Genomic DNA, 25,120 nt, shown 5'->3' on the forward strand with positions numbered 1-25,120 from the left:
TTTTAAAGATTCAGTCACACTTTATTTTGATGGGTTATTTGGGTTTTTTTAATTTGAGGGTTATTTAGGGTTAGGGTGAGTGTTAGTGTAAGTTGACATGCACCTGCTAAGTTTCTTATAGTCAGTTAAATGGCTGTTGAAGGAGCAGTATCAACAGATATCAAGCAGACAGTCTACTAATACTCAAATGGACCATCAAAATAAAGTGTTACCAAAGATTCAGTAGAGGATTTTAGAGCCGGTAGTTAACAGAACCACAATAAACACCAGCATAATGTACTTTTTAAAAACATGAATTAAGATTTATGATGGACGCATAAACATATTTTATGATTTAGTTGGACAAAATATTATGTAAAATGTAAGTTTTATGTGTCATTGAGCTGGTTTTGGACTAGTGAGAAAAATGGTAAATGTGAATAATAAGAGATGGGAACACACTTGCTAAATAAACTCTGATGTAGCAATGATTAATGTCTGTTGCTAGGTTACCAATACTACAGTGAGCCACTCTAAAAACTTGATGAAAACGCATAATTTGCATTTAGGATTTATTTTTTAAAGACTCACTTCAGTTATTTAACAAAAATGTATTTAATATTTAGGGCGCCGCGGTGGCGCAGTGGGTAGTACGATTGCCTCACAGCAAGAAAGTCGCTGGTTTGAGCCTCAGCTGGGTCAGTTGGCATTTCTAAGTGGAATTTGCATGTTCTCCCCATGTTCGTGTGGGTTTCCTCCAGGTGCTCTGGTTTGCCCCACAGTCCAAGTAAGCTGAAATGCTCGTAGTGTATGTGTGTGAATGCAAGAGTGTATGGGTGTTTCCCAGTGTTGGGTTGCACTTGGAAGGGCATCCACTGAGTAAAACATATGCTGGATAAGTTGGAGGTTCATTATACTGTGACGTCCACAAATGAATAAAGGGACTACGCCGAAAAGAAAATGACTGAATGATATATTATTCATGAATAGGGAGATTGTCTATGAAAGCAAATGAGATGCTTCACTACAGCTGGACTGTTGAAATCACAACGCTGCTAATGAATTAGAGAAGGTCAAACTGACGCACACTAACACTGATGAATCCTTTTTACTATATTATTCAGCAGGTGACTCAGGATTAATTCCCCGAAACCATTAAAGCGCTGTAGGTTTAAATGGAGGTGCATCTATATCCGCTTCTGCTGGCAGACTCATGTAGTGCACCACTTATTCAAGGTGATTCTGACCATATGTCCAAACTTGATTTATGGCTTTTGCAGAGCATTAATGCAGTGAGAAAAGGAGCAAAGGATAGATAAACAACGTGTAGTTACATTTATTGGTAACATATGGACCAACCTTAATTTTTTTTAATAAACATTAATTGGACACTTAAACACAATCAAATTTAAATTGATTTAACATTTTAAAATAGTAAAAAATTGCAAACTATAATATAATCTCAGTATACTGCTATAGCACAGGTGGTGTGTGTCTGTGTGTCAGAGTGTCCTGTACTGGCTAGATCAGAGTTAAATCAGCAGGAAGTGGTGAACACACGCCTTGTTTTGTGGCCTCGGTTGTGCACACCTGTCTGTTTGCGTCTCATCACAGAGTTAGTCAGCAGAGACTGTGCAGCTCTGCCCCTAAAAGCAGACAAGAGGACACAGAGCAAGAGATGAGGGAGAAAGCTTGTTTTTTTTAACAAGCATCAAAATAGCACCGAAATGTCAAGCTTTTTTGGGCTAAAAAGCTTTTTAACATGAAGGGGGGGTCAGCCTTATTTTTTTTTTCAGCTAAAATGAAGCAAATTTTAGCAAATTTGGAACATATGGCCAAATTGATTTTTAGATGGATTTTTAGTACAACTTTATAAAATGGTAACACTATTGTATGTTTTATTTTTATGTTTGCTTCTAAATGGAAATGAAATGCATGCAGCATATTATTGTTTTGACAATAAAAAATCTATATTTGGATGTAATACACTAAAAAATATCTGTAAATTAGCAGTTTTCCGTATTTTGGGATATATGTTTTAATTTTTCAATGTTTATTTATGTTTTTGAATTGCATTATGGGATCTTGATCTTTCCTCCAACAACTTTTAAGTTTAAAAAAGGGAATTTTACTAACATTTAACATTTTTAAAGTGATTTATTGTCTGGGTTTGTGTTGTATTTTACGCTTCAAAGCCCTTATAATAAACTGCCAGTAAATATCCTGTTATTTTACAAACTTATATCTTCATATTTTATTTCAAACTACTAAAATATCACAGTTTTTTTACCATTTCCTGCTAAGTAACATTACAATTTGACCCTCGTTTATGTTTGTATTAATAGATACCTTCTGTACATTTCTATATAGACAACTGAATATGTGTGTGTGTGTGTGTGTAGAATAAAAGCCCTCAATCCCAGCTTTCCTAAACAACACCCAATCTATCAATACGCACCCTGTATCTGAAAATCATATATAAAACACGAAGACATCCTGACGGCTCCCATAGGGAAATGTGGAAAACTCAATGTGGGAATTCCAGCAGATGACTGAGATAAAGATACCAGCAGGAACACACATAATCAGACATCTCGAAAACCTCCTATCTACCTGCATACACAATCACAGCTAAATGAGCACTCAAAGCAGCCATGAGTCAAAGACAGACACAAAGGGAGGGGGGGAGGAAAGATAAGAGGAAGGAAGGGGACTGAAATGGAGAAGGAACAACTGATGTAATTCAATCTGGAAGATTGTGCTGCTCATCATATTTTAGATTGGATCTTCACCCAGCTGAAGGGTAGACAGGTGCGTTTGGCTCAAATGTAATTTCGGCTGATAAATTATGCTTCATTCAGGCACACAACAAAGTTAAAAAGCTGTTTTGTTCGAATCTTCCATAATAAGAGTTTAATTTCTCTCAGATAACACAATTTTACTTTGTATTGGATTTGTCATTGTACTTTGTATTGTATTTATGTACCATTCATTTACCATCCTCATAATCCTTTGAATTAAACATACTTCTATTTTATCTATCAATATGGCATGACTCCAAAAACTATGTAAAAATTATCATTCAAACTGTTCTAATAATATTGATATCAACTTGTAAACTTTTCTCAGTTTGACACACAGTTAAATAGCGGAAGATTTTGCGAAGATGTGATTTTTTTTTTTTTTTGGTAGTTATGCTTTTAGGAATTGTTTTAATTGTCTTGTACAACTTCATAGTGACTGCAAGGGCCAAACAGATGCTCATGAAATAAGCGGCTTGCACATAAAAACGATTATATTTATTGTTAACCACCATTTTTTATAGATATGTTTACAAAACAGCAACTGGAATGTTTTACTTTTGTGCTTTTGAAAGTGTTGCATACACACTAGAACGTTGACAACAATCCGTGTTTACAAACTCACGAAAACAAATACGTTTTGGTTTGTGGGAAAAAGTGGCTGAGAGAGCTCAAACGCACTGGAAGTTAAGAAAACAAATGCAAATAGAAAAACACTAACAGCTTGAGAAAACATCTTCATCAGTTTGAAAACACTCGTGCATGTAAATGATCACAACACAAAACAAAAAAAAAACAGAAACGCACGAATGACTGGAATCGTGTCGGGGACCCCAAAATTTATGAACCCTGTTTAGAGTCGTCAGTGTTGTCGAAGATAAACAAAAAAACTCACAAAAACACCACCGCTGACTCTATTATTATTATTTTTGTTATGTACAAAACAAACAATTATGTCTGCACGATATTGGAAAATTCTAACATTGACATATTAATTCAATTTTTCTAGATGACTTAAATAACTATTGGGGAAAAAATATATAATTTTAGATTGATTAGGATGATTATGTAGGGAAGAGCATAAAATATAATTAATAAACAATCTACAAGCATAAATAAATTCAATTTAAATTTATATGAGTAGAACATACTAACTGAATACTCATCATTTTATTGTTTTCAGAGGGGTCGAACTGTATTCAGGCACACAGTAATTGAATAATCCAATGTAAAATAAAAAACTGCATAGTCTTAGTTTAATAAACAATTCCATAAAATGAATTGTTGTTAATTTTTCAACGTTATAAACTGTACATTTTGTATGCCTGAATGCTTTTAAAATCCTCACACAGTCACAGGCCTACAAAAAACACTGAAAAAATGATAAACTATAAATCAGACTCAAAATTGTGTACTTGCGATGTGACCATTACGATCGATCACATTGCGATATCGATGCTGAAACAACATATTGTGCAGCCCTAAAAACAATATTGTTTGTAATTTGGTTTGTTTTCAGGGTTAGTAACATTTTCTATTTGCACATGTTTTTTTTTTTTTACCTTGCAGTGCATTTGAGCTCTTTTAACCACCATAAAAAGATAACTTTTAATTATAATTAGTTATCGATGTGCACCCATTTTTCTGTTTACACAAAGTACTAAAACAATTTTCCTTTGCGATTTTGAAAAGTTTTCCATACACACAACGATCTGTGCACACAGCAATTTGCTTTTGTTTTTGTATTGTTTATTATTTGTTTAGTATTTTACAATTTGTTAGTGTTTTTCGATTTGCATTTGTTTTCTTAACTTGCTCTAAGCTCTTTTGACCACCATAAAAAGATGACTTTCACATATAATTAGTTATAGATGTCCCATTTATCTATGTTTAGACAAAGTACTAAAACTATTTTTTTCTTTTGATCAACATTTTTCTTTTGCGCTTTTGAAACACTTGTCAAAACAATCCTTATACACAAATATTCACAAAAACAAATACGTTTTGTGGTAAATGTGCTGTATTAGGCAAAACTAAAAAACCTCACCCTTTTCACAAAATAATATATTTTTTTATTTAAGAATTAGCTGTCTATTCAACTGAAGCAAATTTTAACAATCAAATGGATTTCTATTTCTATTTGTGCACAAACATAACCTTTGAACATTAGCAAAATTCTTATCCAGTGTCTGTGCTTTTTCTCTACAAAAGTTATGAGCAATTAAATTGTCTTTGTTAAAATGCACAATTAACTGTATATCCAGCCTGTCTCACAAGGAAACATAACTACTTTACGTTTTGTCAGTTTAGTGGTTAACTCGTACGAGTTTAGTCATATGAAAATTTACGATTTTAAAAAGGAGGTGTGGCACCGAACCCCGCCCCTAAAACCAACCATCATTGGTTATGAAAAAATCTTACTAAATTGCACGAATGAGATACGAATTCATACGATTTAGCCACTAAATTAAAAAGTTGCAAATTGCAGTGAGATTGTGTTGGTCTATCTCTCAACATGACTGCTTTTTACTTTAATCTTTTTCTCTCGATCACCCTTTCTATACTTTACCCTGAGGTTGGAAATAGTCTTCCGCAGTTTTGCATCAACCCTTCAGACAGCGATCATTCATGTCATCGAAAACCTAATTTAACTGGAGGATATTTGAGACCAAGAAAACAAATCAGTTGGCCTGGCAGAGGAAAAAAAAAACTAGAGAAGGATTTAGGAGTGCACTGCCTGCAGCACGTTTAGCCTTTTATTTCATGTATATGCTGCCTTTTTCTCTTCGTCTTTCTCTTTCCTTCTAATTCTCTCTCAAACATTGTTTTTGTCTCCAGCCTGACCCATCCAAAGCCTTCTTAAATACATCAGAAAAGGTTAAAAGTCATGCATTTTGGTGATATGTGCCATTGTTCCATTGATTTGTGGGGGAAAAGAGCCCTGGAAACTGGAACGAACTTGTCAAATCATTGTGTATGGCGTCACAATGGCTTCAGGTCAGTGTTAATGAGAGGTCAACTCTGGCCCAGTCTGATTACAAAGAAGGGATGAGAGAATAAAGATCAATATGTTTTGTGCAAGAAAAGTTTAAGTGTTAAAGACAAGCACATGGAGAGTGAGTCACAACTGTGAATGAATTAGTTGTATATCTTTGTATGAGATTAATAAGGTTTAAACTAAGAATGCATTGTAAGATTTTGTAGCTATAGGTGTGTCTGTGCCTGATAATGTATTAAAATAAGTTTGAGTTTACAAATTAATAATGTCAAAAGCTCTTTTGTCATTTAGCGTAAAGAATATCTTACAATTTAATTAGTCATTTATGTAATTTATTTAATTTTCATTTATGTGAATCAATAAAAAAAACATCTGACCTCTATTTTTATTAATAAGATGTTACCATATTAAATATTAGTATTAAAGTATTTGAACTATTGTGTCATTTAAGGATTCTTGTTCTAAGTATGCCTGACATGAGTTTTTAGTATTATTATTTTGTATAAAAGCTAGGCAAGACTTTTGATGGTCCCTTTTGCACATTTTTTTGACTAAAATGTGCTTTGCTACTACATTTCACTTAGTTCACTTAGACTGTCTGCTTAATATCTGCTGATACTGCTCCTTCAACAGCTATTTAACTGACTAGAAGAAACTTTGCAGGTACATATCAACTTACACTAAACCTAACAACAACCCGAACAGTCTACTTACAATCTAGTGAGAATTAGTTGGCATGTAGATGCAATGTAGCTTAAATTCAACAAAATGTGATGAATGTGATGTGATTTAGTTTTCTGTAAATTACAGCAAAAATGTTGGCAGAAAGAATGAAAAAAAAAGGTTTTGGTAATTAATATAAATGGATATATAACCAAAAATGTATAATATTGATCAAATGTAAATATATAATAATCAAATGATTCATTTATTCAAATGAAATATAAAATTTTAAAGGACTGAATGTATATATGTCAGGGTAATAACATCACAATGAAATTATAATCTTTATCAAAAGAACTTCTTTTAAAGAAAATAACAGAAAGCTTGCATATTCTCAATATTATTCACCAAAGTCCTATTTATCAGGAGCGGACTTAATGATTTGGGTGTCCTAAGCAATTTCAGGTATGGGCCCCTAAAGCACATCAAACATTCTGTTTTTAGATATTTTTTGTAAATAAACTGCAAGTTATAAATGTATTTAAAGCATATTGAATATATTTTAATATTTAAAGGAACCTTTATTGTTTTAATGTAAAATTAAATCAATCACAAAAGAACTACAGTTAATAAGACATTTTTTTGTAAAAAAAAAAAAAAAAAAAAAACATTTAGACAAATTTAACTCACAATCAATCAAACTAATCTGGTCACCATTTGTCATATGAATTGAATAATTGCTGTTTGTGATTTGGCAGATGTTCATTTTCACTAGAAAATGTTATTATTTGAACAGGCCCTCGATCTCTTAACAAGCTCACAGCACGCATCACCTGACAGGTGTTTCAGTCAGAAAGCAGGATCACAGAGGTAGCTGCATTTCATTGTTTGTCCTATTTCTGCTTTTTACCCCAAATATTCACCCAAATATTCCACAAATAACTCTGAACGCTGGCAGACTGGCAGTGTATCACACCTCGCGCATGTGCAGTACAGACGGAACGGTCCACTATTCATAAGGGGGTCTCCAGTTTTGAAAATAATAAGTAATAACGTTAAAATCGGTTATAGACAGATTTTACAATATATGATAGACAATTTATGAAAGAGCTTTATCATTGATAAAGGTTTTGGCACTGGTCAGGCCCCCTAATTCCCCGGGGCCCTAAATGACTGCTTACCTCGCATATTGGTTAAATCCGCCCCTGCTTCTTACACTCTCAGAAAGGTACAAGAGTTGTCACTGGGGTGGTACCTTTTCAAAAGGTATATATTTGTACTTAAATGGCATTTATTGGTACCTCAAAGGTGTATATTAGTACCTAAACATTTTAAGAGGTACACTTTTGTACTTTTTAGGTACTAATATGTACTCTCAAGGTATTAATAAGGACCCTTTAAGTACAAATATGTACCTTTCGAAAAGGTACCACCCCAGCGGCAGCTCTTGTACCTTTATTTCTGAGAGTGTATAACAATAATACAATAATAAACAAGAAGAAAAATCTAGTTAGTCAATATGCATCATGTCACCGCACAAAAAATGAATACTAATGAATTGATACTTCATTAAATGTTTAAACTTTTGTATATATTATAACTACATAAATCAACATTTAAAACTGCTTCAAGAAGAATACGTGATGCTAATATTAGATTAACTTACAAAAAATGTTATAAAAGTTTTTTAAAACCACATGTACCCTTTTTGTTTCCTCTTTTGAATGAAGTGCATTTATGTCATCAGCTCAGCTGTATATTTTAAAGCTCAAAGTTCTCTAGCAGTTTGCAGTTGTTTAATTCGCAGCTTCACTTCGGAGTCCCATGTGGGCTAAACAGAACCCCCTGCTAGATGGTCTGTGAAAACAACTTCTTTTAACATGCTAACTGCAGAGTGCTTTGAAGATTAAAAGCTGTTTACGGTTCGGCTTCGCTCTGGGTTTGATAAAGCTCTCATGGTCTGCTAAAACAGGAGGTTCCTTTGAAGATATGTGGGTGTATGGCTTATCAAGAAGTCAAGAATTAGATTCAAACAAGTACTGGCATTCCAGCTAAAATTGCAGAGAAAAAGAGAATTCTGTAAAAAATCGTCTTCACTAAAAGATTCAAAGGATCTGATTTCGGGGGGATTCTTGTAGGAGGATGAAATGTAAAGCAGCAGTTGATGAGATTATGGAGGGGAAGAAAAAAAAGCTTCCCTGTCATGATTTCTAAATGCCTCAAGTCCAATCTGAGCTCAATCCTTCAACCATTCAAGGCAAGTCATAATTATAACTCATTAAAATTCAGTCTTCACCTCTGATATGGATTGTGTCGGCTAAAGGGCTTTGTCCGTCTCTGAAAGACCAAAGGATTTCCTTTTGAATCCTATATGGGTTGTTTTCTAGACAAAGGTGTTGAATTTCATCTTCTGAATGAATGAAAGTCTGGCTTTTAAACCTCTAGAATTAAAGCCCTGTTCAATTCTGCCTTATCATACAGCAATATCACATAAATGGACAAGCGGTCAAATGATTAAGTCGCAGTTCGATTAGAAACCTGTGTTTGTTTCTCTCCCACAGTCACACAATCCTATTGATACAACACTAAATCTGCCATTGTGACATAATCATTTCCATAGCGACAGTTTGAATGGTTTTTCCTTTTGTTCACAGTAATTAAATGAAAGCTTTAATCATCCACTTTGTCTCCAAAACGCAATTAAGGCCTTTTTCATTTTTCTTCCAATCAATAAAAAAATTGAAAGGCCTTGTGTGATTTGTTTTGCAATCTTACATGTAGATGTACATGTAAATAGTGTATATCAGCAGCTGTTGCCTTCTTCTGAACTCCATATGTGTTTTTCTGAAGCAGATAGTGCACTGTAAATAATATCTGCTAATTAACAGTTTCAGTAGTTTGTGATTCACGAGTGTTTTCCATCTATTTACAGTTGTAAATTGCATTATTAGGTGTTATTGTTTTGTCAGTTGACTTTTAATGTGAAAATTCTCTCCAGGGTTGAACAAAGTGACTGTTGTTGATATTTTTGTAGGCTGAAATATTACAAATGTACGAGAAATAATATGTAAACAGAAAATATATCAGACAATAGATCACTTTAAACTATTAAAAATGTTAATAAAAGTCTCTTTTTTTCTTCTTCATTCTTTTATATTACATTTTACCTTTTTTATGTTTTTTTTTTACTCATTTTTATTATTTGTTTTTATGCTACTTGCTTCTTTTATTCTTGTTTATGTCAAGCACTTTGAATTGCCACTGTGTATGAAATGTGCTATATAAATAAACTTGCCTTGCCTTGCCTTTGTCAAACTTTTTAAGATTAAAAGTTGTTGGAGGAAAGATCAAGGTCTCGTAATGCAATTCAAAAGCATAAATAAAATAAAATAAAAATCTGAATCACAAAATACAGAAAACTGTTCATTTACAGATATTGGTCACACTATTTTGATGGTCCGTTTGTTGAATTTAAGTTAATCATTAGATTTTACGTAGACTGTTAGGTTGGAGTTAGGGTTAGTGTAAACTGACATGTACTTGCAAAGTTTCTTATATTAAGTTAAATGTCTATTGAAGGAGCAGTATTAACAGATATTAAGCAGACAATCTACAAAAATTTAAATGGACCATAAAAAATTAAGTGTCACCCTGATATTTTTTTACAATGTGTAATTAATAAAAATTTAATTTGTAGTGTTTTGATTTTGTCATCCGGTTTCTAGCACATATGCTTGCACACTCATTCACAGATGTCAGTTTTTCATGCCGTCCTAATATACACAATGAATTAAATTTGGAAATATCTGGTATGTTGTCACTGTCATGTGACCTACTCCATCAGTTGCATCGCTTTATCTTATTGGTAACAATCATGCGTACTAATACATTATCAATGCAGTTGAATTTACTGTAGATCAGGGGTGTCCAAACTCGGTCGTGGAGGGCCGGTGTCCAGCAAAGTTTAGTTGCAACCCTAATCAGAATCAGCTGGGCTAGCTAATCAAGCTCTTACTAGGCTTTCTACAAACATCCATCCAAGTTTGTTGAGGTAAGTTGGAGCTAAAATCTGTAACTATTTACAGTTGTAAATTGCATTTTTGGATGTTGATGTTTGCTCTGTCGACTCTTGATGTTGAAAATTCTCTCTACAGTTTAACAAAGTGACTTTTATTGATATTTTTGTAAGTTGAAATATTACAAACTTTACACTTTAGATCAGGGGGGGTTGAGGCAAGTTGGAGCTAAAATCTGCAAAACACTGGCCCTCTAGGACAGAGTTTGTGCACCTCTGCTTTAGATGGTCACTATAAACATCTAATAAAGATGTGCTGACACTTTCGGATCTCATTGTTTGTTTGTTCTAGAGCAAGGGTGCCCAAACATTTTCTTATAAAGGATGGTTTTTAGCAAATGTAAATATACCAAACTGTTACATTAAAGCTGTCATGGAAATATCCTAATTTATTAATATTGAAAAATAAATAGATAAAAATACTTCAATCATATTAATAATGATATTTTCTTACATATTTAATGAACTTCTTACAATAAAAACATAAACACATTTATAACACAATGATGTTTAATGCTAAATACACAAGTCAAGCTGAACCTGCCTTTGACCTTGATTTGCCCGTTGATGTCTTGTGTATTGTCCTCTATCTTTGATAGACAGTATTTACATTTATCAAATGAATAATGTTTCATTGAAACATTTCATTTCAGTTGGCAATTTTGAAGCTCAGGAATTAAACAAATAAACAAACAAACAAAAAATGATTACAAAAAATTACAAATGACGATCTCTGTTGAAGGAATTCACCGTAACCTTCATTCAAATTCTTCTCAGATGGGATGGCAGACAAAATCCAAGCTTATCATGTGCCAACTTTGGCCCACAAGCCCTACTTTGGGAGGATCTCTGGTCTAGAGTCATCATCTAAGTTCTAAACCAAAAAAGGAAAATGATACATGAAGTCTTGATTCATTTAGTGCTCACACTATCCTCACTATCACTCGATTAAAATCAATAAATAGATGGTATTATGACATATGCAATGACTGAACATTTAAAATGCTGTGTGATGGGCTAAACAAGCTTGTTGTATTTAAGTAAATTTCTCAATAAAGCTTATTAAATGTGCAAAGAAGACAAACGCCCTTACAAATAGCTGTTCATTAAACGTTACACACACAAATCTGCTGCAAGGAGTCACATTTTGCAAGATAAAAACTATAAATAAGCAATCTGTCCATGGTCAAATCTTGTGACCTCATGTCCTGTTTAGCTTTGTTAAGATGTCATTGGACTATGTTGTGTTTATAGTCGACTTGGGCCAATCTTGTCAGCCATCTCAGTCCACTTATTTCAAGGTTCAAATGACTGTGTTCACATTTATTTAAATGAACCACACAAACAAAGCAAAGCAATCACACCGGTTCATTTTAATCTCACCCAACCGGCTAAGTGTGACACACCCTTAAAGAGAAGTAAACACAGCCAGTCCATGAAACTGTGATCTCACTATGGGAATAACTAAAAATATGCTAGAGATGTCACTACTGATGCTACACATTCCCAAGAGCACCTTGCGATAATGGCTTGTTTTTGACGGGCAGCTCAAAACCCCATTTATTAGACTGAAAAGAGAAGCGCTGGCTAGCTGATTTGAACCTGGCCTATTGAGAAAGGTATTACCACACGTTTAGCGATATACAAAGAAGCAGATCCCAAGCTTGAAGAAAGGAGGCTGTATGAAAGAGTGTGTGAGCCGCAATGATAAGAGTCACTGAAAGCCATATAGCATGGCTCTTTTTAAGCATGGATTACAGACAGCAGCTCTGCGAACACAGACTACATGACCTACTTCAAATGTGACGTATAATTCTGCAAGGGAATGAGCCACCGCTATAGAATGAAGTCAGATTGACATTAAAAAAAATAATAAACTGGCATTCCTCTGTTATCTAGCGACAACATAAAAACAACTTATTCTCTTGTTCTTTGGGTTCTGTAGAAACATTGCCAACTTCTCCGACATAATCAGCTAATCAATTTAAGCATTATTCTTACTAGTATTGAGTATCTCTAGCTTGTAAACACAGGCATAAGGATATAAAGATTAAACAACATAACACTGTACGCTAACTGACAAAAATCTTGTTGTCGATCCCAGTTGTAAGAGTAACAAATAATAACTTGATTTGTAGTAATAATTTGGAAAAGTGGCAGATTTTTCAGATGAATCATCTGTTGGACTGCATCCCAACCATCACAAATACTGCAGAAGACTTATTGCAACCCGCATGGACCCAAGCTTCTCACAGAAATCAGTCAAGTTTGGTGAAGGAAAAATCATGGTTTGGGGTTACATTCAGTACGGGGCATGTGAGAGATCTGCAGAGTGGATGGCAACATCAACAGCCTGAGGCATCAAGACATTTGTGCTACCCATTATATTACAAACCACAAGGATAGCACTCCTTCTCATACTTCAGCCCTCACATCAAAGATGACTTTGTTAACTTTATTAATTCTTTTTCCACTGCACCATGACTTTATATTCTTTAGTGTACATTATTTCTGTTAAGTAACAAGACTTTTGTCTAAGCATATTCAGAACTTACTGTCCTAATTAAATAATTAAAAATTAAGGAATAATCAATTTTTATTGTGGTAAAATAAGCGTAAGCCTTTGCCTTTCATATTAGCCACTTCTTCTGAAACTGATATTATTTTATGTTCCTAAAACTTGCATAGGCGACAAGACTTTTGTCAGGTAGTGTATATGTAGCTCTTATGTAAATTTTATATCATAAAATGACACAAGTGGTTGCAGATTGCTAACGGACTACAAATCTGCCATTATGCACTACAAGATCCAGTCATGCACCACACACACTCACAACCGGTTCCTGATTCCGACTGAATGCATGCACACAGCCGGAGAATCGTTACGAACTAATTACATGGACATTATACACACACACACACTCTAGTGGCTGAGTCTTGTTAAACTGTGTAGTGAACATTACAATGAGTTTTTCCTTGCCTTGTTTTTGAACTTTGCTTTGTTTTATTAGTTTATTCCTGTCTGCTGATTGCCTTTTTGACCATCTGCCTGTTTATAGACCACGACTCTGTATTGCCCGTATACACCTGTTTGCCCCTGTGCTGACCATTGCTTGCCTGACCATCTCTGTATAATAAACCCTGCGTTTGGATCCTTGTCCAGCGTCCACTTCACATTACAATTGCCAGGTTTAAGTTGCTGGAATGTTGCTATATATATATATATATATATATATATATATATATATATATATATATATATATATATATATATATATACACACATCTTCAATTTTGCAATGCATTTAAGAGAGCTACACAGTATCAATCACTTTCATTATGTGTAAGAGCAGCGTGAACATTCATCAAAATATCTTCTTTTGCGTTGAAACAACATGAGTGACTAAATGATTGCAATTTTTTATTAATGCACAAGCTAAAAAAGAAGCAGCTATTCTTTAAAACACACACACACAAACACACACATACACACACACACACACACGGTCCAATTCCCAAAACATCCTGCATGGTAAATGCACATAGGAGACGGTGATGTCATGCTGTGGATCAATATGATAGTGGTCTTAATGTAATTCAGCTGGAATGATACACGCAGCACTGAAGGGCGTATTTGACTGCAGCTGCAGCGTCCCATTATTATCACACACACTTACAGACTGTCTCGTGTATCTACACACACACTTAGCCAAAAGTGCTCATGTGTCCGAACGATAGTGAGCCTAGTCGAGGTCATGTGTGTGAGTGCAGTGTCCTGATTGTTCGATGATCTCATCTGCAAGATCTTCAATAAGAGATTGAAGCAAAGTGAACACCCACTAACGTATTAGCATTGTGAGTTTGATAGTGCATGCAAAAAAATGCACACTTTGTCGTCGTTTTTTGTGTCAGTCCAACTTTATCTTTCACTCATCTTCACATCGTCTAACTCAAAGTTATATTTGCCACAAATTAGTCGGTCTGTCGATTAGTCCGTTTCTTTGTTTCAAAACAAATCAAAACCAGAAAACAGCTATGTTAACAAACCAGCATGCTAAATGTGTTTGAAACTGCTCAGATAAATGTTGAAACGATTATAGAACCTCATAAGTTACAACAAATAAGATTCAGAAGGCTTGATCATGAAAAAAATAATACTACTCATGCATGTGAGGCTTAAATCCAGAAGTATACCAGTCCGGGTCAAGTTTTTAATCATGTTAGCATGTTGCTAAGCAAAGATAGTGATGTGCTAATAAGCATAATAGATAGTCTGCACACCACTAAAGTTATTTGCACTTACTCTATGCATAATTAATATATAAATATAATTATGTATAGAAATATATTAAGATCTCTCAATATTAAATGAAAAATCGACTCTACGTTTAACAACCAGCCCAACCAGCATTGAGTTAGTCAATGAAAATTAGTTTCATGCCAACACACTAATGTTTTGAAGCACTGGTGGCCAATTCGTATGAATTTGTATGTTATTGCTTGTATGTTATTTGTGGTTTTTAATGAAAAACATTTTTGGTACAAATTCAGGTTTAAGACTAGGTTGGATGTTGCCTTAAACCCCATAATATATAATCTTAAAAGGAACCATAATTCCACTGCCTACAAGAAGAGCCTTCATTTCAGGTGTTCTTTGCATCTACAACATGTCATCTAAACAGGCAGCTTACATGAGTTTAAAATAAAACAACTGTTTATGTATGGCGTAGGTGTGCAATGAATAGAAAATGTGGTGTGCATTGTTCCTTTCAGCCTTAAAAGATCATAGCTGTTTCTCTTTCACAGCCTTTTCTACACTTGCTGCTCTGTTCCAGTTGATGCGTATACGCTTTCTCATGCCATTTACATTAAAGGAAAACTGTAGGTGGAGGGGTGGGGGTAACTGGAAATGACCTTCACGCTGTCGGGCAACAAAAAGACAGACAGTGTTTTCCACCAGCTCCATTAGTTACGGGGATGGTACAATAACAATAGCGTGTTCACATCCACCTGAAAAGATTTTTTCTGATAAAGTAATTTTTATGTAAACAATTTTGGTCACAGCGAGAACAAACATTTCTAGAAAAAAGAAAATATGAATGGACCAATCAGTAGTTCATATGCATTTTAGGACATTTATAATTGACATTCACTGTTACTATTGCATTTTGTGTCCTGGCTACCTGGCTAATTCGTTACATAAATTCAAATTTACATTTTATTTGTCACATGCACTGTCATGCACAGAAGGATATGTAAAATGCTTACACAACCACTCATGATCTTAAAAATAATAACAATAAGAATCTATATTAAGGAATAAAAAATAAGAAGTAAACTTTTAGATATAGAAATACAAGTTATGTAATAGGAAAAAAGACTAATATTATTAATTAATATTTAAAAACTTAAAATTTAAAAGATATAGTGTGTGGCTGTGGAAAAAATAAAGTTTAAAAATATTAAAGAGCTACCTATACAAACATAGAAGTGTTTCTAACAAAGTTCCTGGTGAAAACATTTTTGTATATGTAAATACACTTACCGGCCACTTTATTAGGTACACCTGTTTAACTGCTCATTAATTCAAATTTCTAATCAGACAATCACATGGCAGCAACTCAATGCATTTAGGCATGCAGACATGGTTAAGACCAGTGGAGCAGTTCTAAAAAAAAGGTGGTGTACTATTACCCACCCAACACAAATCTTAAAAGTAGGCAAAGAAACAACGAAAGTCAATGTTTCTTTGATTCATTAGCAATATATATACATATTACCTGTAACTAGGGCCATACAACATCTGCGAACATTTTTTGCTATTTCTGCGCAGAATTTATTTAAAATTTTGCGTATTACGTGGAATGACTTTGGGAGTATTGTTAATAAAATCTTTAGATTCTGTATGGGCCTACCTGTAACTATTGTCATCCACAGAAGGAAAACAAATACTATGTAAGTCAATGGTTACAGGTTTCCAGCTTTCTTCGAAATATTCTTTCTTCTTTTCAGTTCACAAAGGTGATGAAAGTGGCATGGTTGCTTGTAGCAGAGGGGCTGGTCTGAGTATTTCAGAAACTGCTGATCTATTGGGATTTTCAGACTGGTTGGAGCTGATAGAAAGACAACAGTAACTCAAATGACCACTTGTTACAACCAAGGTATAGAAGGTATAGAGAAGAGCATCTCTGAATGCACAACACGTCCAACCTTGAGGAGGATGGGCTACAGCAGCAGAAGACTACACCGGGTGCCACTCCTGTCAGCTAAGAACAGGAAACTTAGGCAACAATTTGCACAAGCTCACCAAAATTGGACAATAGAAGATTAACGTTGCCTGGGCTAATGAATTTCTCAAGTTCCCATCTTCTGATGGCTACATCCGACAGGATAATACACAATGTCATACAGCACCAAATATCTCAGACTGGTTTTCTTGAACATGACAATGAGTTCACTGTACTCAAATGGCCTCCACAGTCATTAGATCTCAATCCAATAGAGCACCTTTGGGATGTGGTGGAACGGGAGATTTGCATCATGCATGTGCAGCCAGACAAATCTACAGCAACTGCGTGATGCTATCATGTCAAATTGGACCACAATCTCTGAGAAATATTTCCAGTATCTTGTTGAATCTATGCCATGAAGGATTAGTGCAGTTCTGAAAGCAAAAGGGGGTCCAACTCGGTACTAGGTAATAAAGTGGCCAGTGAGTGTATATGCACACATATAAGTGTGTGTATTGTGCATTTAGTTCCCGCAAGTGCACAAAACCAACTAAATATGCCCTAAAAAAATTATTTATTGGTCTGTTATGCAGACAAAAGAGTGCTAATGCTAATAAAAGAGCTAAACAGACTGCTAAATACTGGGTAAAAACCTACTGTTAATTAAAAGTGTGCAATATGACAGACTGACAAACATATGCCTCATTTAAAAGGAAATCCTTTAAACCAAAAATGTGCTTGTTGCTTTTTGTTTTGTTTCTTGCAGCAGGGTGAATTCTGTCTAAGCTATAAACATTTTCAAGAGGGGAGGCTAATGGTCTTTGTCACTGTCCTTGAAAGAGATCTCGTGCCCTGCTGTCTGAAAGCACCCTTTCTTCATCCAGTGGCAGGAGAAACCGTGGCTGTGTCACATCATTCTTCCCCGTCCGAAAGCCAGCTCTCAACTCTCACAAGCCTTGAGCCAAGAGACATGAAAAGACCCTCTCAAAAGAGCAGGGTTACAGTCCAGAGCGCCAGGGCCTGCCAGAGGTCTTCATTGACCAGCGTAGCAGACGACAACAATGACTGTCTGTGACTCCAAAACACCCTCCCCCTTGCTTTTACGGCCGCCACATTTGCGTAGTCCACTACCCCCAGCACACACACACACACATATATACACACACATCTGTAGTAACAATGGCCTCCTTTGCTCATGTCCCCCACAGGCCTTCTGTTTGAGTACATCTCTCAATAGCTTGGTTATACCAGCAGCCAAATACCCACCTCCTAATAGTACATTCACACACACAAACAGCCGTCTGATAACCAGGCACAGCTGGCACTTGGAAAAGTACGAGGGCACATGAGACGCTTTCCCACCAAAATCATGTTGTGACTTAAAAGCAGAAGGCTGGAAGCAAAACAGCCTATGATCACTGCGCTAAAAGTCAGGGAGTGGGCATTGTTCAAAGAAGCAGTACTGCTAATCAGGATAGCACTTCTTTCACTCCAAGAACCACAAAAAAAACTTCCCTTCCTAGCACAAAAGCTAATTTAATCTCAAAAGCAGAAAGCCAAGAAGATCATCATGCTAGAATCTGAAATGAGGAACTATTACTCAAGGGAAAACTGCAACATTGACATGCTAATAGCTAATCAGGCTTGTTCTTCTTTCACTTGAAGAAACTCTACAATCTTTAAGGAAAACAACAAGCGTGTTTGTAAAGGGAACCAAGATGTAGCACAGATACTTTCAGTTCCTATTTTGTCTATTTAACTCACATCCACGTGCTAACACACGAGACCTAACCTTAGCCAAGCTTGGAAACCTGAGATCTAGTGGATTGACAAGAGGGACAAAGCACATGACGTTTATTATCTTTCCTCATCATCCCGAACCAGTCCGTTAGTCAACTATCATTAATGCAAAGTTTGGTTTTATGGCTGATATTATCACGTCTGTTTGCATTCACTGTAGGCCTGTAACTCAGGGCTGAAAAACAGCCTGGAGGCTTCAACCACAACACTGCTTGCAAACACACCCACTCGTACAGAATAAATAACATAGCAATAACTGCACCTCGGTATAGGCAGAAGCAGTTAAAAAATGTTCCTTCGTTGAGCCCACACAAAGCAGGAAAGGCAGTTAAGAGTTTATTTGGTTTGTTATATGTCACGTAAGGCCCGTATCGAGCACTTCAAAGGCTTAAATCAGCTTATTTGTTGGCTTTATCTCTACCTGTGCTTACTTTACGGGACAATGTTTCTGCAAAGATGCAAAAATCTGCTTATGCATGTACAAGTTTTGCAGAAATGTCTAGGATGAAGATATACATGTAAAATAAACAAAGTATACTTTGGGCTTAAACCTACGTGTGTGGTTCTTTACACAATGCTATATAAACACATCAACGATGAGCATGATTTACAAGCAAATAAGCTTGCGTCATGTATCTCTTTCTACATAGATTACTAAGACCTTGTATTTGAGTGCTTACGTGCGTGACCTGTGAAACATGGTTCAACTAAAAAATAAACAGAAAACATCAGTAACATCACAACAATAAATGTTGATTTGTGTCAAATTTGCATTTGTTGACACATGCATAATATGGTTTAGTGTATGATAATGCGTATGAAAAACACATATGTTTGTTTTTTTTTAAGTGCAGCAGGTCATGTATTTCAGATTTTGCAGAAACATAATCAGACATTTAAAAAGTGCCTTGGTCACAGGTGTCAAACTCCTGGAGGGCCACAGCTCTGCATGCTTTAGCTCTGACCCTAATTAAACAGACCTGATCAAACTAATGAACTCTTTCAGGCTTATTTGGAACATACAGGTAAGTGTGTTGAAGCAGGATTGGAACCAAACTCTGCAAGACTGCAGCCCTCCACACTCTCAGAAATAAAAGTACAGGAGTTGTCACTGGGGCAGTACCTTTTCCATAATGGTACCTCAAAGGTGCCTAATATGGGAACTGATACGCCCCTTTTTTACCAATGTGGATTCTTTGGATACAAATATATATCTGTTGAAAAGGTACTGCCGCAGTGACAGCTCCTGTAGCTTTATTTCTGCGAGTACAGAAACTGAGTTTGAGACCTAGGGCCTAGGTTGTCTTATGTGGTTTAAAATGGTGTAAGCCATTCCAAAAAAAATAAATAAATAAAAAATATGCCCAAAATATCTCAATGAACTACCTAACAAACCAGATGGAAGATCAACTAAGGGGTTGTTTAAATAATCTTTTAAGCCCAAAAAACAGTTAACTTATTTTTATACATTTTCCCTGTTCGTTTACATATCAGCTGTATTTTTGGCACTGATACATATATTTGAAAACAGGTTTCAAAGTGGAGGTTTTTGAAAACCACCAATGTAAACCCTGAATCAAAAGTCTATAAAAATGATGACGTCGTGTGAGTGCATAGTACTGTATGTGTTTAAAGGCAAGCGCAAACAAAAATACACAACTATGGCAGTAGACCTAGTAGTAGACCTACATGGTGTGTTGCTCAAGTATTTCCGAACACTTCATCGTCAAAGTGTAGATTTACTTCACATTACAACCAAGCAGAGACAAATCTTACACATGGAGATTTCTAGACATACTGTATAGTCATCAACATACATGTATAAGCGATATGCACAAACACAGTTTGTTTCATTTGTCAAATGTTGTGTAGATGTAAAACTTTTTCAAACCACAAGTGAAGAAAATTTCATTGTTGGCTATATCGCTTCGTTAAGACGTAGCCTAATGCCGAATTAAGACTGAATGAGTTTCAATATACCTTCAACTTTTTTCTATTTCGACCTAGTTGTGGTATTGCTCAGATAAGATGTTAAACAGACACGGGTGCTCCTGTCAATTTTCCAATAGGGTTTTCTCCCAAAAAGTCCTTCTAACTTCTCCCCCAACCTCCTGCTGGCCTGCAGATATCCATACTCGTGGATCCTGCTCTCCCATTGGCTGTAGGTAATCGCTGATGTTTTCAATCAGAACACATTTCACACAGTATGATTTTTAATCGCCGATAGCTCATCTGCGATTCTCTCAGATCGCGTTTTTTAATGGTTCACACTGTGTGATTGTTACTCGCGTGAACGAGCGCCAATTTGCCTGTGATTTCAGGCTGAACTCGCCATAAGTCTACCAAAAACTTTTGGTTTAGGTTATGCTTATTTCAGAAGACTGCTTTTATGAGTTCTAAGTTTATCCTACTTCTCATGCAAAGGCACAAACGCACATACGATAAGCAGCGCCATCAGGACAACAGATCTTTTGCAAAAACAAGCCCCCAAGGGCAACTGCCACCATGGGAGGACTGCAAATCTATTGTGACGCATATTCCATTTTTATTTTGTCACACAAAAGCTGCCTATCAACATTATCAGATCGTTTCCAGTCAAGCGGCCTACGTCTTTTATGATACCTGAATACCGAGAGGTGTGGCGGCCCTGTCCGTGCTTGCATATCACAACCTGAGGGAAGAACAAGGACGATAATACGTGTGCATAGCCTAAACAGAGTTCTGCAGAATATAAACACTGCGATAAACACGAAAAAAGGAAGATGTGCGTTTTTCTGTTTGGTGAAGGTGTGAGGGCTGCTGAATAAGGGATTTTAGTTGCCATAACAAACCTGACGACTCTTAGCTTTCTATTGAAAAAGCGAAAAAATAGGACAGTTTAAAGCGCTAGCCTTCCCCCACTGTGGGCTGTTGTTATTTAAAGTGGAGGCGATGTGTATGTGGGAAGACTGTAAAGGTATTTTGAAGATGAAAACATCCACCCCTGAGTGTGTGAGTCATTTCACATGTGTGACAGACAGCTGGAACGAGCAGCTGTTCTTCCGAAAGCTATGCTAACCCACTCGTGTTGTTCCGCAAGCACACACATAATATCTCAAAGTGAAGCTTCGGTTTGCCTGTTGCTAAAGCTGCCTGGAAAACTCTCACCTACAAAGTCATTATTACAACATGTCATTACTATAATTGTCAGTGCATTGAAGTCGAAACTCAATCAGGGTTTCAACTTGGCAGGAGACCAAAGGTACAACTGGGCATTTTGTGTATCATCTTATTTTCCTACTTATAACTTTGAGTTCTCTGTCATAAATGTAAACTCAAAATCATATGAGATTTTCCACTGCTTTTGAAGGGCATTTTGTGGTTCGCTAAGGGTCTGTTTAAGATGTCTGCAACTGGTTGGTGCTCTGAATTTACCAGTCAAAGCTCATATACACAAGGTATTGAAATACATTTTTGTCAACCTACTAACTAGTGGACAATGCTGAATACAAGAGCAAACAGGTCTATTTTGAGCCCATTTTCAACCACTTACACATGGAGCTGCAACCAAATTTGGTTAGCTTGCTTGTTAATGCCAGGTGGAAATGGTAATACATAGGCCAGGGCTATTCAATTCGTTTGTCATGGAGGGCAGTTCATGAAAAGCATCCCAAATGAGGGGGCGGAGAGATATGACTTGACATATAAGTGATGAAACAACTGCATATAAGTATTGTATTTTTGCTCCTTAAGACACCCTTGTTGGCTTTTTCTACATTAAAATGTTAATATCATGTATTTTGAAACTACATTATATCACTGCATTGTGCAAAAAAGCCCAACAAAAGCAGTGCATTGCTTAGGTAGGCTTCGTCTATATTCAGACACATTCATATGTTGTGTTTTGAACTGCATAACAATTATGGATGCAACAATTATAGAATTTGATTATATAATCTGAAGAATAATCATGGTTTCCCTGCTATCACGTCTAAAGTAAATTTAAGGTACGTATTTAAATGAACTGTTGTTATCATCAGCGTTCATACATACATAATTATTTTTATAGTTTTTAATAACTCGTCGATAAAATATTTTGTTTACATTGCACTGAAAGCCATTCACAAATCACCGCTACGGTGTGAGATGTTTTCTCTGCGCAGCCTTTAACTACAGCTCATGCTGTATTCAACAGACGCACATCACTTCATAACAATAGCAGCTGTGTTTTGACTGAACTAAATTTATTTTTGATGTCTTGGTCACATTATTTGAAGGGGTCAGAACAAATTGCCTCGTGGGCCAAGTTCCAATTGAAAAGCCCTGACATAGGCCATAGGTCTCAAACTTGATTCCTTTTTGGGCCGCAGCTCTGCAGTTTTGCTCCAACCCTAATCAAACACAGCTGATCCAAATAATCAAGGTGTTTAAGACCACTAGAGACAGTAAAGCAGGTGTGAGTTGAAGGTGGTTGGAGCTAAACTGTGCAGAGCTGTGGCTCTCCAGAAATTGAGTTTGAGACCATTGACATAGGCTGACCATTTGAGATTGGGTTGCTAAAAAATAATGTTAGTCCCAAGGGGAGACAGAGCCAAAGGTAACCAAAATTTGCAAGAGGAATTTTCTCCGCCAATACAAGTCCATCAGGTCACATTGCTCATCAAGACGCTTCCCATTGAAATGACTTTGGAAATTTAGACCAAACATTTAGCTGCATTTAATTTCTGTATTAGCACTGCACAATATATCGTTTCAGCATCGATATCGCAATGTGATCATTTACCATAGTCACAATTTTGAGTTGGGATTATAATTGATCATTTCCAAGGGTATTTGAAGCATTCAGGCCTAAGAAAATGTATTGTTTGTAATTTTAATAATGATTTGTTTTATTCATAAATGAAGACTACATAGTAATATTTTACATTTGATTATTCAATTACTGTACCTGAATACTGTTAGACTGCTTGGAGACCAATAAAGAAACTATTATATTTTATGCAGATGCACTACCTGCAGAGTCATACCAATCAATTTAAAACTCTAAATTCTTTACAAACGAAGATATTTTAATACATCTGAGGAAGTTGTATTCATATCACAATATCTTTTGGGAATAACAAAAAATCTCAATGTTCATTTTTTCCAATATCGAGCAGCCCTATTCTGTATGATGATTTATTTCTATAAAACAATACTGAGTAGGGGGAGGGGTTTTGTTTTTGCGCTCTTTCTCTCATCTTTCACTTGTAACAAACTAACAGTTTGAACTGACATCCTCATAGAAGAACAACCGTTTCAGAGCAGACGCAAATGGTCAGATTTTGATTAAAGATTACCAAAAAAATTTTTTTTAGTGAATTACCTTGCGCAGGTATTAAATGCATGTGCATTGCAATAACTATCAATGCCTCCTGGCCTTCTGAGATCGGTTGGTGTGATGATGGTAAGAGATTGCACACAAAGTTATGCATTCCATTCGGTTATGTTTATGCAGTTTTCTTCAATTACCTTGTGAACATACACACACAAGGCACAGATGTCACCCAATTATTGCCAAATAATTAAATGTGCATGTGCGACCTGCGCATACAATGTAAGCATTTATAAAAACAATAGTGCATGTAGGGCTGCACGATATTGAAAAGACTGACATTATGATATTTTCTACGATTTATACTGCAATATTGAATATATATTTTAACTAGATTAAATAAATATGTCTGTTTTTAAAGAATTCATAATTATAAATACATTGGGATGATTTTGTAAGAGAGTGCATCTACATAAACTATAATAAACCAATCACAAACACTGAGAACGATTGTACAGCAACAACACTGTGCAAAGAAAATATAAAGTGCTATATGATTTTCTGGAAATTTAGCTATATTTAGATTTGATTTAATAATCAAATGTAAAATAACACCATATATTATAAACACATAAATACGATTAATTTTCCTTAAATTTTATTTCCTTAAAAATTACAAATGTAATTTCTTTTGCCTGAATACTTTAAAAACTGAATTAAATGATAAAAACACACATAAATAATAAATGCTTTGGTAACTTAATGGTTAAACATTGCAAAAACTCCATAAATCATGAGTGTTTTCCAAAATCTCATCAATACTAATACCAATTCAACATTGCAGATCCTGCGAAGTGACTACTGCAATAATAATACAGATTTGACATTGCAGATCCTGCGATGTGATTATTGCAAAAGTACACATTGCGATATCGATGGTGAAACGATATATTGTGCATCCTAAAGTGCATGTGTAAAAGAATCAAAGACATCTGCAATTCTAACTGATTACAAAGTCAGAATCACAGTTTCTGTGGAGAATAAGCACAGACATTAGCATGAATCCCTCTACTGTGCATCTGTCTGTTCACCAGACGCTAAAGTATGTGCAAAAAAAATTGAATAAACTTTTTGCTTGTCAATAATGTCGTTCACACATTCACATTTTTCTATTCCTCTTCTTTTCCATTTTGTAAAATACACATGCCACAGTATTAAAAAAACATGGTGATTAAGAAAGATTTTTTATAATTTTTAAAACATTTAACAGTAATTTTTTAG

General features: G+C 35.4%; 1 long non-coding RNA gene across 1 annotated transcript in view; it reads right to left on the reverse strand.

The window, feature by feature from the left end:
• Nucleotides 1-1,490: 1,490 nt before the first annotated feature.
• Nucleotides 1,491-25,120, reverse strand: part of LOC147844688 (uncharacterized) — a 30,868-nt gene continuing 7,238 nt past the window's right edge. Inside the window, exon 3 of the long non-coding RNA XR_015483042.1 lies at nt 1,491-1,625. This is a non-coding gene — a long non-coding RNA (uncharacterized LOC147844688). The remainder of the gene's footprint in view (nt 1,626-25,120) is intronic.

This window comes from Danio rerio, chromosome 4 (genome assembly GCF_052040795.2).
Source record: "Danio rerio strain M-AB ecotype USA chromosome 4, GRCz13ab, whole genome shotgun sequence".
Lineage (NCBI taxonomy): Eukaryota > Metazoa > Chordata > Actinopteri > Cypriniformes > Danionidae > Danio > Danio rerio.